Genomic DNA, 14,082 nt, shown 5'->3' on the forward strand with positions numbered 1-14,082 from the left:
AGGGGTGTGCTTCGTCACACATGTTTCCACCACTTAGCGTCTGCAAACGACATGTGCTAGGCAGACTTCAAGCGAAAACCTACGTGGGTGTAGACCACGACCTGACTAACCTCACAAGTCTCTAGTCCAGGTTTATCGCCTATTCAGGTTCCATCCGCAAGGAAATCCGGCCGGGGTGTCCTCAACGGCCCCAAACGATGTGTACAGAGTCCCGAGACGCCAAACGGGCACCCGGCATACCCGTCCATAGTGTATCTACCGCATCATAGCCCACCCCTAGGGTCAGCGCTACGCACGGCCGCCAACACATAACCTAAAAATGCCAGAAACTAGTTGCAACTCCTGGACAGAGGGCGAGAGGGGTCAGTAAGTCGAGCGGGGTCATATTTCAGGGCCCAATGTGTGGTAGTAGCTGAATCTTAAATCACGCATACAGATATCAGTTCTTATGGACGGTCTCAATGAAACAACCCACCATGTACTCCTACATGGCCTCTCATGGATACCTTTACCAAAACATGTTCAACACATCCCTCACATTACCAACATAATCATATCACTCTAGCCCATCACCCAGATGAACCAGACCTGACACAACTCTAAGCATAGCAGGCATAGCAAGGTAGGAATCACATACATGGCTCAATCAACTCCTACACATGCTAGTGGGTTTCATCTAGTTACTGTGGCAATGACAGGTCATGCAGAGGATAAGGGTTCAACTATCGTAGCACATAGCAGTTTGAATCGCATTGTCTTAATGCAGTAAACAAGAGCAGAAGCGAGAACATGGGTTTGTTTCGGAATGATCAATGGGTTGCTTGCCTGTTGTAGAGATAGTAGGGTACTGCCCTTCAGACAGATACTCGGGGTTATCCTCAGAGGCAGAACCTACCATGAAAGTCACACCGAACATAATCAACACATGGCAATATGCAACAATATGGTGCATGCTATGACATGGCAAGATGAAAGTGTCTTGGCCTAATGCAAGCTAAAACAGAAGGGGATGAACTCATTTGAATCAAAGATTCAAATATTAGCTCATTAAACATGGCCTTATTAGTGCATTACCTTATTCTGCTTAAACAGCAAGGTTAACTTGTTTTGTCATGCATGAAACTATTACAGATGGATAGATTGATTTTTTCTGATCATTTTTCATATATAAATCTTTGCATTTGGAGCTATGGTTGATTTTCTATGATTTTTTTGAAGTTTTGACTATTTTCTGGAATTTCCTATTAAATTAAAATTCCAGTAATTGAATTAATGCGTTAGCATGACATAGGTGTGACGTCAGCGGTCAACTGGGTCGGCCAGGTCAAACCTGACTGGTGGGCCCTCTCTGTCAGTGACTCAGCTAATTAACAGAGTTAAATAAACTCTAATTAACTGTCAGTGGGGCCTGGGCCCACATGTCAGTGACTAAACTAATTAAATTTAGTTAAGACTAATCCTAAACTAATTAGCAGACCGGCCCCACCTGTCATAGACTCAGGGGGGTCTACCTGGGCCCACACGAGGGTCAAACAGGGTCAACTGGCCGGCGGCTTGACGCCAGCGACGTCAGACGCGGCGGAGGGGCGCGGGTTTGCGTCTCCGCCGACCAAATCGACGGCGGAGAGCAGCTAAGTGACGCGGGGAGCGAGCCGCGTCGTTTGGTGGAGGAAGTGGGGCTCGGGGAAGCCGGAAACAACGCCGACGACGACCTTGGCGGTCGCCGGAGTTTGGGCGAGGATGAAACCGAGGCTACGGGGCACGGCGTGGCGCGGGGAGTGGTGCATTAGGCTCCTGGGAGTGCGTGGAGGACGAAGGCGTGCTCGGCGGCGTCCCAATGTGGCTATGGCCACGACGGCGACATGCGGTGGCGGCGGCGAGCTTCGGCTTCGATGGCAGAGGGGGTTAGAGGACACGGACGAGCGCGGGGAGAGGGGGAAATGATGGCGGAGCTCACAGCGGTTGCAGGGGAGCGAACGGCGAGCTCGGGGAAGGGATGGAGCGAGCGGGGCGGCGAAGGGGATCTCCGGTGGCCGGAGTTGACAACGAGCTCGGTGTAGCGTCTCCGAGGCGAGCGAGCGCACGGGGCTCGGCCTACTTGATGTAGTCGACGACGGCGGAGCTTCCTGGCATGTCGGGGCAGCGAATGGACGGCGGTGGCTGCGGTGAAGCTTATCGGCGGCGACGGCTGCGCTCGGAAGGAGGGTGGGGAGAGAGCCAGAGAGGGAGAGAGGCCACGGGGAGAGTGGGAAGAAGGAGAGGGAGATGTGGGGGTCGGTGTGGCACTCGTGGACGCCTCTAGGGCGTCGGCGGAAGCAGGAGGTGGCCGGCGTGTGGCCGCGGGCGCCGGCCACGCGCTCCTCGTCCTCCTGGCGAGAGGAGGGGGACGACTGGCAAGCGCCAGTCGGCTGGGCCGAGCCAGGTGGGCTGGTGGGCTGCGCCTGGTAATTTTCTCTCTCTCTCTGTGTTTTTTTTCTGATTTGTTTTCTTTTTCTATTTTTCTGCAACTGTTGGGCTTTATTAAAAATACCTAGACATCTTTAAAAATCCTGAAAATAATGAGGGGCTCTGTTTAGATTATTCCCAACAGCCCACACTTATTTCAGAATTATTTGAGCATTTAAATTATTTTATCGCATTTAAATGCCCAAATTCAAATATTTATGATTTAATTCAGAGAATCTAGAATGTCCTAGAAAAGAGTGCACCATTTTTGCCACGGGTTTTAGCCCAATCCAGAAATGATGAACATTTTGTGAAGGGCATTTTGGGTTCATTGAAAATAATTTTAGTAAACCCTAGTTGTTTCCAGGGGGGTGCTGGGGTTTCTGTCTTCCCCATTTCAAATTTAAGGGAATTTAAACATGATGCACACTCTAATGCTTAAACGAGCTAGGGTGTGACAACTTGGTACAGACACTCCACCCGTTTTTCCTCCATTGCGTCTTCGCGGGGCTGGTCTCGCCCTTCTTCGGGTTCTTCACCGCAGTCCTCGACCACTACCAGGTCCAGGCACTACATCTTCAGCCCAACTACATCCTCCTCTTGCCCATATTTGCCTTCTACTTCAAGGTATTGGTGGGCGTAAGGCCCTCCGTACGCTCCGCCGCCACTTTTTCTATCTTCGGATGCATGATCCAGCCCAGCGTTCCGGCTATGTCTCCTTCGCCATGGTCCACAAGGGCAACGGACTCATGAGGGCTGGGATGAAGGTGGAGAACTTCCGACTCAAGTGGGTCTTCATGGACGCCAAAGGCCTACACGCACGGCTAGAGTTGCCGACCGAGCTGCGAAAGAAGCTTTATTGGTGGGGTCATGAGAAGCTCTCCGACCCCCGGGCGGTGCCAGTCCTGAGGAAGATGATGGCGGACATGGAGGCTGGGGCGCTGACAGGGGCCATGCTTGTCAAGGAGTTCCTGATGCAGCGCCTGCTCTCGCTCCAAGCGCACACGCGCCCCGAGTGGGAGTTCAAGGACGCAGAGGATGACATCCGACTGCGCTTAGGGAGCTTGATGGGCGACGAGCTGGACAGGGCCATGAACACCCTGCTCCAGGGAGATCCAGGCAGCCTCCCAGTGGCCTACATCCCTCTATAGTGTCGTGCCGACAGGGCAGCGCTGGTCGCCGCCATGGCCATCTTCAACAATTTGGAGCTCGTGCCGCCCGAGCTTCCCAATTCCATAGTAACGGTGTCATCTCATGATGACACTCAGGAAGATGGCGAGGGGGACTCAGAGGTGACTATAGACGATATGGCGGAGATCTCTCGCCTATCTCAGAGCGAGTTACTCTGGAGCCTCACCGACAATGACGATCCGCCGAGCCCCTGGTCTTCGGATCCCCGCGCTCCATCGGTGTCGTCACGAGGTCCAGTGCACGCCCCGGGACCTGCGAAGGCCGGGTCTGGCGACCCATAAGAAGGGTGGGGTGGCGCCTCCTCCTCAAGGTGGCACCTCTGCCTCACTAGTCATTGTCGCACTGAAGCCGACCGGCGTGCGCCCTACCGACCCCCAAGATGCGGCCAAGGCCGCACACAAGAAGATCGGAGGTGCCTCGACTCTGGCCAGGAAAAGGGCGTACATCGCCCCCAACAAGTAAGTACCTTACCTTGTTTTCATTTGCCTCCTCTTGATACCGCGTCCACAATGCTCCCCTCCTAATGATCAGGGTGGGCGTCATGGTGAAGAAGAGGAAGGTGGACGCCAGGACTCCCGAGGCACCACTGCTCCCCAAAGCCGTGATGACCCTGGCGCGAGTCAAGGACGTCGCTCCGCACTCCCTTGCGATGGAGCGGGGCCCCAAGGTCATGGTGGTGGAGCAGGCTCCAGAGCCGTCCATCCCCGTCACGCCTGCGGGGGGTATGGGGGCTCCAAATTCCCAAGCTGTCATCGCCGCTGCGGCGATGTCAGCCCACGCGCCGGCACCATCTCCTCCCAAGGCCCTCGTACTAGCCGACTGCAGACCCCTCGTCAAGCCCGGGGCCCTAGAGGAAGCTTATGCCGCGCTTGATTAGCTCCGGGCCGACCTCCAAGATACCAACAGGTGTTTTGTGAGGGAGCGCATGGGGCTGTTCTCAGGGTGGCTCCAGGCCAACATGTCCGCTAGGGCGGCCTGGAGACGGGCCGAGGCCGCCGCCGTGGAGAGCAAGAGGGAGACCAATGAAGCCGTTGGATCTCGCGACGCAGCGCTAGCCGATGCAGCTTCCGCCAAGGAGCGCTGCAATAAGGCGGATGCCTATCTGTAGGCTCTCTGCGAGGAGGAGGCCACCCGCACAAAACGGCTTTAGCAGCAGCAGGAGGAGCTAAAGGCCCGTGAGGCGACACTTCCGAGAGCGACGCTAAGCTAGCCCATGCAACCAAGGACCAAGCGACAGTGCAGGACCACCTGGGCAAGCTAAAGGAGGAGGTGGACAAGGCCCAGATATCCCATGCCCATCTTGTCTCTGATACGACGGCCTAGCTGGGGGTCAGGGAGAAGAACCTCGCCACTGCCTAGAAAACATGGGCCGTGGGATGCGAAGCCTTCGTCTCCCTCGAGTTTAGGCCTCGCAAGCTGATGCGCTCCATGTACGGAGGGGGGTATGAGAAGCCGCTGGCGACTCTAGAGGTTGGCCTTGCCAGGCTTCTGCCCAAGCTTGCAGAGGTGCTTGACGGCGTCGCTGCTATGATGGACTCCGCGGTGGAGCATGAGTTCTACGGCTCTTCACCTCGGCCGCAACGCGCGTCTTCAGCCACCTCCACCTTCGGGAACCAAGCTTCAACTTAAGCGCACTGATCGAGCCGGTGGCCCTTGAGTCTCGCACCGCTACCGCTGAAGTTGTGAAGAAGCAGGTGGAAGACCTGTTGGGAAAGTTCCTCTGCGTCCTCGATTGTCGGATTCGCGGCTCCGCGGACCCAAGAAAGGCTCAGGGGCATGTGCGAAGAACTCAATCTCCCCAACCTACCAACTCAATGCTCCCACAGCCTAGCTTGATGAATGGGAAAGGAAGGAGACATGGTAGTTTACCCAGGTTCGGGCCACTGTGATGCCCTCGATTCAATCATACACTGATCATACACGCAAATGTGTACACTCGAGATCAAGGACTCACGGGAAGATATCACAACACAACTCTAGACACAAATTAAAATAATACAAGCTTTATATTACAAGCTAGAGGCCTTGAGGGCTCGAATACATAAGCTCGAATACTCAAGGGTTGGCGGACGCAATAATATCTAAGTACAGACATAAGTGAAACAAGTTGCCATAAGATGGAGAGCAGAAACTGGGATATATATCGGAAGAGGCGCATGCCTCCTGCCTGGGATCCTCCTAACTACTCCTGGTCGTCGTCGGCCTGAACGCAGTAGTAGGCACCTCCGGTGTAGTAGGGGTCACCGTCGATGGTGGCGTCTGGCTCCGAAGCTCTAACATCTGGTTGCGACATTTGACAAGAAAGGAAAATGGGGGAAAAGGGGGAGCAAAGCAACCCCGAGTACTCATCCAAAGTACTCGCAAGCAAGGAGCTACACTATATATGCATCAGTATCAATGAAATAGGTAGTATTTGTGGACTGGACTGTAGAACGCCAGAATAAGAGGGGGATAGCTTGTCCAGTCGAAGACTACGCTTCTGGTAGCCTCCATCTTGAAGCATGTAGAAGAGATAGGTGGTAAGTTCACCAAGTAACAACATATAGCATAATCCTACCCGGCGATCCTCTCCTCATCGCCCTGTGAGGGTGCAACCACCGGGTTGTATCTGGCACTTGAAAGGTTTTTTTATTAAGTATCCGGTTCTACTTGTCATAAGGTCGGAATACAACTCCGGGCCGTCCTTTTACCGAGGGACATGACTATTCGAATAGATAAAATTCCCTGCAAGGGTGCACCACATTACCCAACATGCTCGATCCCTCTGTCCAGACACACTTTCGTGGGTCATGCCCGACCTCAGAAGATCAACACGTCGCAGCCGTAAGTAGGCACACCAGAGAGGTCAGCACACCATGCTAAATCCTTAGCATGCAGGGGTCTGGGCCCATCGCCCATTGCACACATGCATGTTGCGTGGGCGGCTGGTGAGAAGACCTAGCAACCTCCATTACAAAGGAGGTTGCTTTACGCGGTCCAACCCGGCGTGCACCGCTCAATCGCTGATGTCAAGAGGGCTTCGGCTGATACCACGATGTCGAGTGCCCACAACTGTTCCTGCCTGGCTGGTTAGTGCATATAGGATAGTGACCAGACTCTGATCAAATATCCAGATCTCGTTAAGCGTTTTATTTTGAAGTAACCATGGACGCCGACCAGGACCAGGTCCACCTGTCTCCTAGGTGGTCACAACCTGCCCTGTCACTCCGCCTCAAAGTAACCATCAGCGGGCCGTCAGGAACCTAGGCCCATCACTATCTAGATGGAACCACCTGGCCCTTCAGTAACATAAGTATGTAAAAGCATGTAGTATATGTACCCGTGATCACCTCTGGAAGTGATCACGGTGCAGTAGTATAGCATGCCAGACGGACAAGAGTGTAAGGCCACTGATGATAAACTAGCATCATATACTAAGCATTAAGGATTGCAGGTAAAGGTAACAAAAGAAGTAACAAGGACAGGGTATGCAGCAGAATAGGTTCATTCGAAAGCAGTAACAGCTACACTACTCTAATGCAAGCAGTAGAGGGAAAATTAGGCGATATCGGGTTGAAGAAGGGGGGCTTGCCTTGCTGCATTGTAGACAGAGATGGACACTGGAAGGTGAAGCAGTCGATCATTGGTTCAACCGCGGTCTCGGGGTCTACCGAAAAGAAGTAACGGAGGTGGAACACAATCAACAACAGAGCAATCAAAGCATCACAAAGCATAACATGGCAATACGCGGTGCTACGGGTGCCCTATCGCAGTACTAGGTGCTAGCGGCGAAGGGGGGAAACATCCGAGAAAGTATTCCCGGTGCTTGACATTTTTGGACAAATGAAACGGAGGGGCAGAGTTGCATGTTTGCTATGCTAGGGGCATGTGACAGACGCACGGGGTGCATATTCGGATTCGTCTCGTCTTCCTGAGCAACTTTCATGTACAAAGTATTTTCATCCGAGTTATGGTTTATTTTCTATTAAATTTTCAAAGTTTTAAATCATTTTCCAATTTTCTGGAATTTATTTAATTTCGGAAAATAAAAGGAGAAAGGCTAGGTGCACCCGGTCCAGTGCACCCAGTAGTGCACCAGAGGCTGACAGCTGGCGCGGTTGACCGCCTAGTCAGCAGTCAATGTTGACAGGTTTACTCGTCAAAATAGCAAGGGGGACGCAGGTGTCATTGATAGTTGGTTATTAAATCAATTCAATTCGTTAATTTAGCTAAGGGGATCCACTAGTAGTGACACCATTTATTTAGCAGATTGTAATTAGAGCAAAACTAATTGCTACAGCGCAAGGGCCCCACATGTAAGTTTCTCAGGGGGTATTTAACTTAACCCGGATTTATATAACCTAACAGCCTTAGGCCCATGTGTCAGTGGCACACACAGGGTTAGTTAGGGGTTAACCACGTGCCCCGTCAGCCGATTAATGGCGGCGAGGCCGAGCTTGGCGGCAACAACCGCGCGCTCGACTCAGGTGACGGTTTGCCATGCGGCTGGGGCTATAGATGCATCGTGACGAGGCGCATCGTGAGAAGGCATGTCGTATGGTGGCTGCGAGGTGGCCAGCGGCAGGAGGCCGAGGCGCTAGACCTGCGTGCCACGGGCGACAGCGGGGGTAGGCAGGCGCGGAGCAGGGGGCTGCGCAGGTGCAGCAGCGGCTGGCGCGGCGGGCGAGCGGGCCGCACGAGTACGAGATAGAGGCGGGTCGTGTGGTGACCGTGGCCTGCGGTGAATGGGTGCGGCAACGGCGCTCGGAGCTTGCGGGTGACAGCACTATGACGAAGAGGGAAGCAGAGGGGCTGACAGGAAGCTCACAGCGAGGGGGTTCAAGGAGGCATTTGGAGAGGCTGACGGCTTGCTGGTGGCCAGTCGGAGACCGTTGGTGGCGGCGTCGTAGGGCTCGCACATGGTGTCTTGCGGAGACAGGGTCGCGACGATGCCGGAGATGAGAGGAAGGCGAAGAAGAAGTCCATGGGGCGGTGGTTGCCTTGCCGGTGAACGACGGTTGCGACCTACCAGGGGAGTGTTGGAGAGTTGCGGGGGAGTAGGGGAGCGGAGAGACTGCGAGGGGGGGTGGGGGGCTCAGGCATGAGGTGCCTCTCCTCTGGACGTGTGGCGGCGCGATGGAGAGGGAGAGGGATCGAGGGGATCACTCGGGCGTTGGGTGATGGCTAGGTTAAAGGAGGGGCATCGGGCTGGCATGGTTATTTGTTAGATGTGCCAAGAGCTTAGTAGGTTAAGTTACTTTATTTATTTATTTTAAAATATATTTTCTATTTTCTTTAATCCTATATTGTTTTGCGTTCTATTTTAAGTCCAAACGAACTTTATCAAATAAGAGACTTGTCATAAAATTACCTTGCAATATTATGGGGATGTCCAGTAAGTTTGGGGGCAATTGAAAAATGTCTAGCCTTTGTTAATTTTTTGAAAAAGCCAAAACTAGGGTTGCAGGCCCTATTTTATTTAGGTTAGGAGCATCTAATTAGTTCTACATACTTTTATTCTTATATGACAACTCGTTAATGAATTTTTTGCAACCAAGTGAACTTTTTTTTAGTTTTTCTATTTGAAGAAATAATTTATTTGACTTTATTTTAAAATTTGAATTTGAGGTTGAAATATTTCTGAATTGTTTTTCTTAGGGCATAATGATGATGACATAACATCATTAGTTACTGTTGTTTGATTCTCTGGGTGTTACAAATCTCCTCTACTGCAAGAAATCTCGTCCCGAGATTTAAGAGGTGGAGCTAGGGGGAAAACTCTGGTTAAAAAATTCTAACAGATCTTCTCGGTCTTGGTTGCTGTTCTCGAAGAACTTGATCCCTCTCATTGATGTCTTCATTTCTCTACTCCAGGTCATCATGATGAAGTCGTCATCCTACCTTCGGGAACTCCATTGTACTTACGAAAGAATAAAGGGGGAGTATTCCGGGAGAACGGACCTCTGCAAGGTTGACTATCTGGTCGCTAACATCGGGGAAGGTGGCGGAAAGTAACTTTTCAACTAAAACTTAAGAAAATATCAAGAGCAAAGTAAGAAGGTACCATGAGAAGTTTCTAGCGGATAGGCAATCGTTCGATGCCTAAAACAAAGTGTGAAATGGGGTCCAGAGCAACAAGAATAAGTATGGCGTCTGATACCAGAATTGATGATCTCTCAGAAGGTGGCTCGTGAATTACATATGAGGACACGCGCGAGGAATAACTTTGGGAACAAGGGAGGTGTACAGGAGAGTCAGGTTTAGATCCTATGGAACTGTGGGTTATGGGCCCACCATGTGGTTTAAAAGTAGGAGGAGCGGTGACCTCGTGCACGGTCATGATAACAAGGTAGGTTAGAGGGTAGCCTGTCAGTTATGTCGGCAACAACGTTGGTACCAAGGGTGAGGGACGAAGAGAACCATTTTCCTGCTGGTTGAATGAGGCGGACCAATAGGCAAAGTTCTCGTCCATCGGTGGCTACCGTAATGTCATCAACAATAGTAACAGGGTCTTGCTGACAGAATTGTACACCGAGGTGTTTACATAAGAAGGAGAATATTACTGCTTACATCATATAGATCACAAGAAAGGTTAAACAAAATAATGGAAAGGAAAAGGTGATTATCAGATTTAGACAGAACAAAGGAAAGGAAAATCTGTTTAAACACATATTTCAGGGGTATATCCTTCAAAAGGACAAGCAGAGCATGATATCCATGCCAGGATAGAAAGCAGAAAACCATTTATGCAAGGGGAGAGGAATTTCATGACATTACCCATACAAGGGTGTTTGAATAATTGATAAAGAAAATTTAGCATTGTGCTTCCAATGTTTTTATTGAAAATTGGAGTACCACAGACATGCTTCGAGATAGCACTGGCATGGTCTTCAAGCAAAGGTCAGACTTTGGATACACAAAGGATTCATCAGGAACAACTTGTAGAATAAGTCTTACAATTTCCTCACGGAAGAATGGATAATGTTGCGAAAAAGGAAACTATAACAATAGATCCTTCGGTCAGGTGTGCTAGGCATGACATCACCTTATCGGGTCATATAAAGACAAATGTTATATCTCCGGGAAATATGTTCCAACCATCATATCTGACCGAGATTCAGATTTGATTGGTGTCAGGATACCTCAGACTCGATATGCATGAGAAGAAAAGGTGCAACACAGATTGACGAGATGACATTATAAGATTCTCGGGAAATGAACTATGGAAGCGAGTTCTAAAACAAGAGTTCATCATTAAACCAAGGAGAGGATAAGGGGGTGCTTGATGGACTCAATGACAATTCATCGATGTTTCCAAAAAGATGGATTACCACAATTATGTGAACAAGGAGACAACATTGGACATACTGAAGTAGATAACGTAGTACGTTCTAGGAGAACATCCATGAGTAGACATTGGTTGAAACGTGCACCTGGAAGGATGGACTAAGTAGCACAATCGGTGTTAGAATGGTGATTCAATAACCAATAGACTAAGAATCAATCTATCAACCATTAACTTCAAGCAATCGGGTTGCTAGAAGTTTTGGAATTACACATCACAGTCCATTTGTTGGTATTCCGGTTAGAAACAATACAGTGACCAGGAAAAGAATGGTGATGGTGATAAGTATCACTTGTATCAATAATTTTTCAGAGGTGGTGAAATTCCCATGTCATCCTTGTCATAAAAGATGGCAATACTCCAAGGTAGGACATATCATGAGTTTGATAGCAAGGAACTCAAGGTACAACACAAAACATGAACAAGTTTGTGTTGGAGGGAAGGCAATAAAGTTGTCGATGATAGCACAAATCACCGAGGGGCAAGATTGGTATTTCTCATCATGAATTCGATTGATATCTTGCAAGGAGTCAAAATGTTGATGATGATCACGACAAATTTTGTCGAGAGGCTCCACGAAGAAGCAGTTGAACAACGACTGTATTAAGCAAAAGGACTGATGCAGCGGAAGATTATTGGAACCATGGATACGACATCAACTCGGAATCAAGCTTGTTGTTCGAGGTGAACATTAAGACGAGGAAGATCGGCGTAAGCTCAGCCCATCCTGAAAGTTGTGCTCCAGGAATAAGGACCAGGAAGCATAGTTAAAATCAGCACGATGATGATATAGTCGATAAGGCTAGGAATGAATAGAAGGATTATTAAACTCGTAAGCAACTCAAATTACTAAGATTTATGGAATCGGAGTGCCGAATCGATTCACCTATCAGTCTTCTCGAGTGAAATAACTCAGAACCCGCGGGAAATCTGAAATCGGTGAGAAGCAATACTAGATGAAGACTCATAGGAAGCAACACAGTTCTCTGATATTATTCTCGCGATACTGGAGGGTAATATTTGAAAATAGTACAGAATAAAAGTTGGACAGGTGTATTGATTTGCAAAAGACAAGTACTTTAGCTTGTCCGAGAAAAGGAATCAAAGAATATCAATATGGCCAGAAACAGGATTGCATAAGACCAGATCCCATATATAAGATGAACTTATACAAAGGGAATAATTAATTTAAGAGAAGCTTCCATGATAAGATCTACATCGTGTCCATGGGCCTGAAAACAAAGTTCAAGGTCGACTTCCACTTCTCCAATGCATGATAATTCATTCACTACTCTTGTAAAAATGATTTTAGTGCGAAAACCTACCTGGTGAATGACCAGGGGAGTATGACCCATGAAAACTTTTCGGGTTCAAACTGATTAAGGAACACATAGGTTCAACCCATCGGGGCATCTTAGATATATATACCACAAAGTTCAAAAGTAAATAACTCAAGCTCGAAAGCAGAGCATCATTGGTCATATCAGAGAATATGATTTACCAATGGCATTATGTATGAGTGAAAGAACTTCTCAAGGTTTTTGTACACCAAGGACACCGTCGGATGAAAATCAACAAAGGATCTAACGGTCCATAACGGAGCTGATGTGAGCATTGGCACACAACCAGTGGAAGAAACAATGTAAAGGCATTAGATTATAGAAATAAATGACTAAATCCAAGCTCAGATGCAAAGGAATTATGATTTCCAATTCAAGGGATTAGAAGAAAACGCTCTGATTAAGGATGGATAAGTTGTGTAGGCTTAGGGGTACAATCGATGGTGATTTGATTGGTCGAGATCCAACTCATGTTTAAAATGACGTCTGAGCCGCAAGGATGAATTCAAGGACCTGATTGAGCATTGCAAGGATTCGCAACTTATTAAATCAATGGAATCAAAATGATAGTGACGAAGGATGCCAATAAGATTACTATACTTATGGGATTAACCATAATGCAAGCAAGAAGGAATTTCAAGAGCAATAAGCTGCTGAGGATTTTCGGAAGATTGAATGGTATTTCGAACACCTTTGTGAAACACATGAACAACTGGGGATGAGTGGATAATTGGTATGGGCGAGGAATTTTCCGTAGGGATATTAATGCGGAAAAGAGCTGCAAAGATGTGGGCACAAAGGATTCTTGAAATATCAGAGAATTTTTTAGGGTATCAAGTAATAACAAGGGCAACTGGGAATGAAGGTATGAACGACAAGTGTAAGTAGTGATCCATAAGGGTTTGTCGATGGTCGGGAATAGCAAAAGCTGTGGGTACAAAGTCTCGACAAAATATCAGAGAGTATCTTCGGAATCTTCTTGTGCATGAAGTAATCATCTGGAGTAAGGGCCTCTCCAGTAGGAAGTAGTTACGAGAACCTAGAGTCGGCATTAGTAAAATCATTTTACCCGAATGGAAGAGAGATGAGAGTCCGAGAGTATAGGTCGAGGAATAAAAGATCCTAATACCACCCAATGGCGATGTGGGCCCATAAGCCACACAGCCATGTTAGTAAAAGTTTTGCAATGACTAGACTCTACTTCGGCCAAGGAGTTGGAAGGGGGATTCCTACACGCAGTCGGCTCTGATACCAACTTGTGATGCCCTCGATTCAATTGTACACTAATATACACGCAAATGTGTACGGTCAAGACCAAGGACTCACGGGAAGATATCACAACACTCTAGAGACAAATTAAAATAATACAAGCTTTATATTACAAGCCATGGGCCTCGAGGGCTCGAATACATAAGCTCGAATACTCAAGAGTCAGCGGAAGCAATAATATTCAAGTACAGACATAAGTTAAACAAGTTTCTGTAAGATGGCTAGCACAAATTAGGATACAGATCGAAAGAGGCGCAGGCCTCCTGCCTGGGATCCTCCTAACTACTCCTGGTCGTCGGCGGCCTCGACGTAGTAGTAGGCACCTCCGGTGTAGTAGGGCTCGCCATCGATGGTGGCGTCTGGCTCCAGAGATCCAACATCTGGTTAAGGCATCCGAGGAGAAAGGAAAATGGGGAAAAAGGGGGAGCAAAGCAACCGTGAGTACTCATCCAAAGTACTCACAAGCAAGGAGCTTCACTACATATGCATCGAAATTAATGAAATGGGTAGTAT

Source organism: Triticum urartu, chromosome 4A (genome assembly GCF_056163025.1).
Source record: "Triticum urartu cultivar PI428250 chromosome 4A, HENAU_Tu73, whole genome shotgun sequence".
NCBI classification, from domain to species: domain Eukaryota; kingdom Viridiplantae; phylum Streptophyta; class Magnoliopsida; order Poales; family Poaceae; genus Triticum; species Triticum urartu.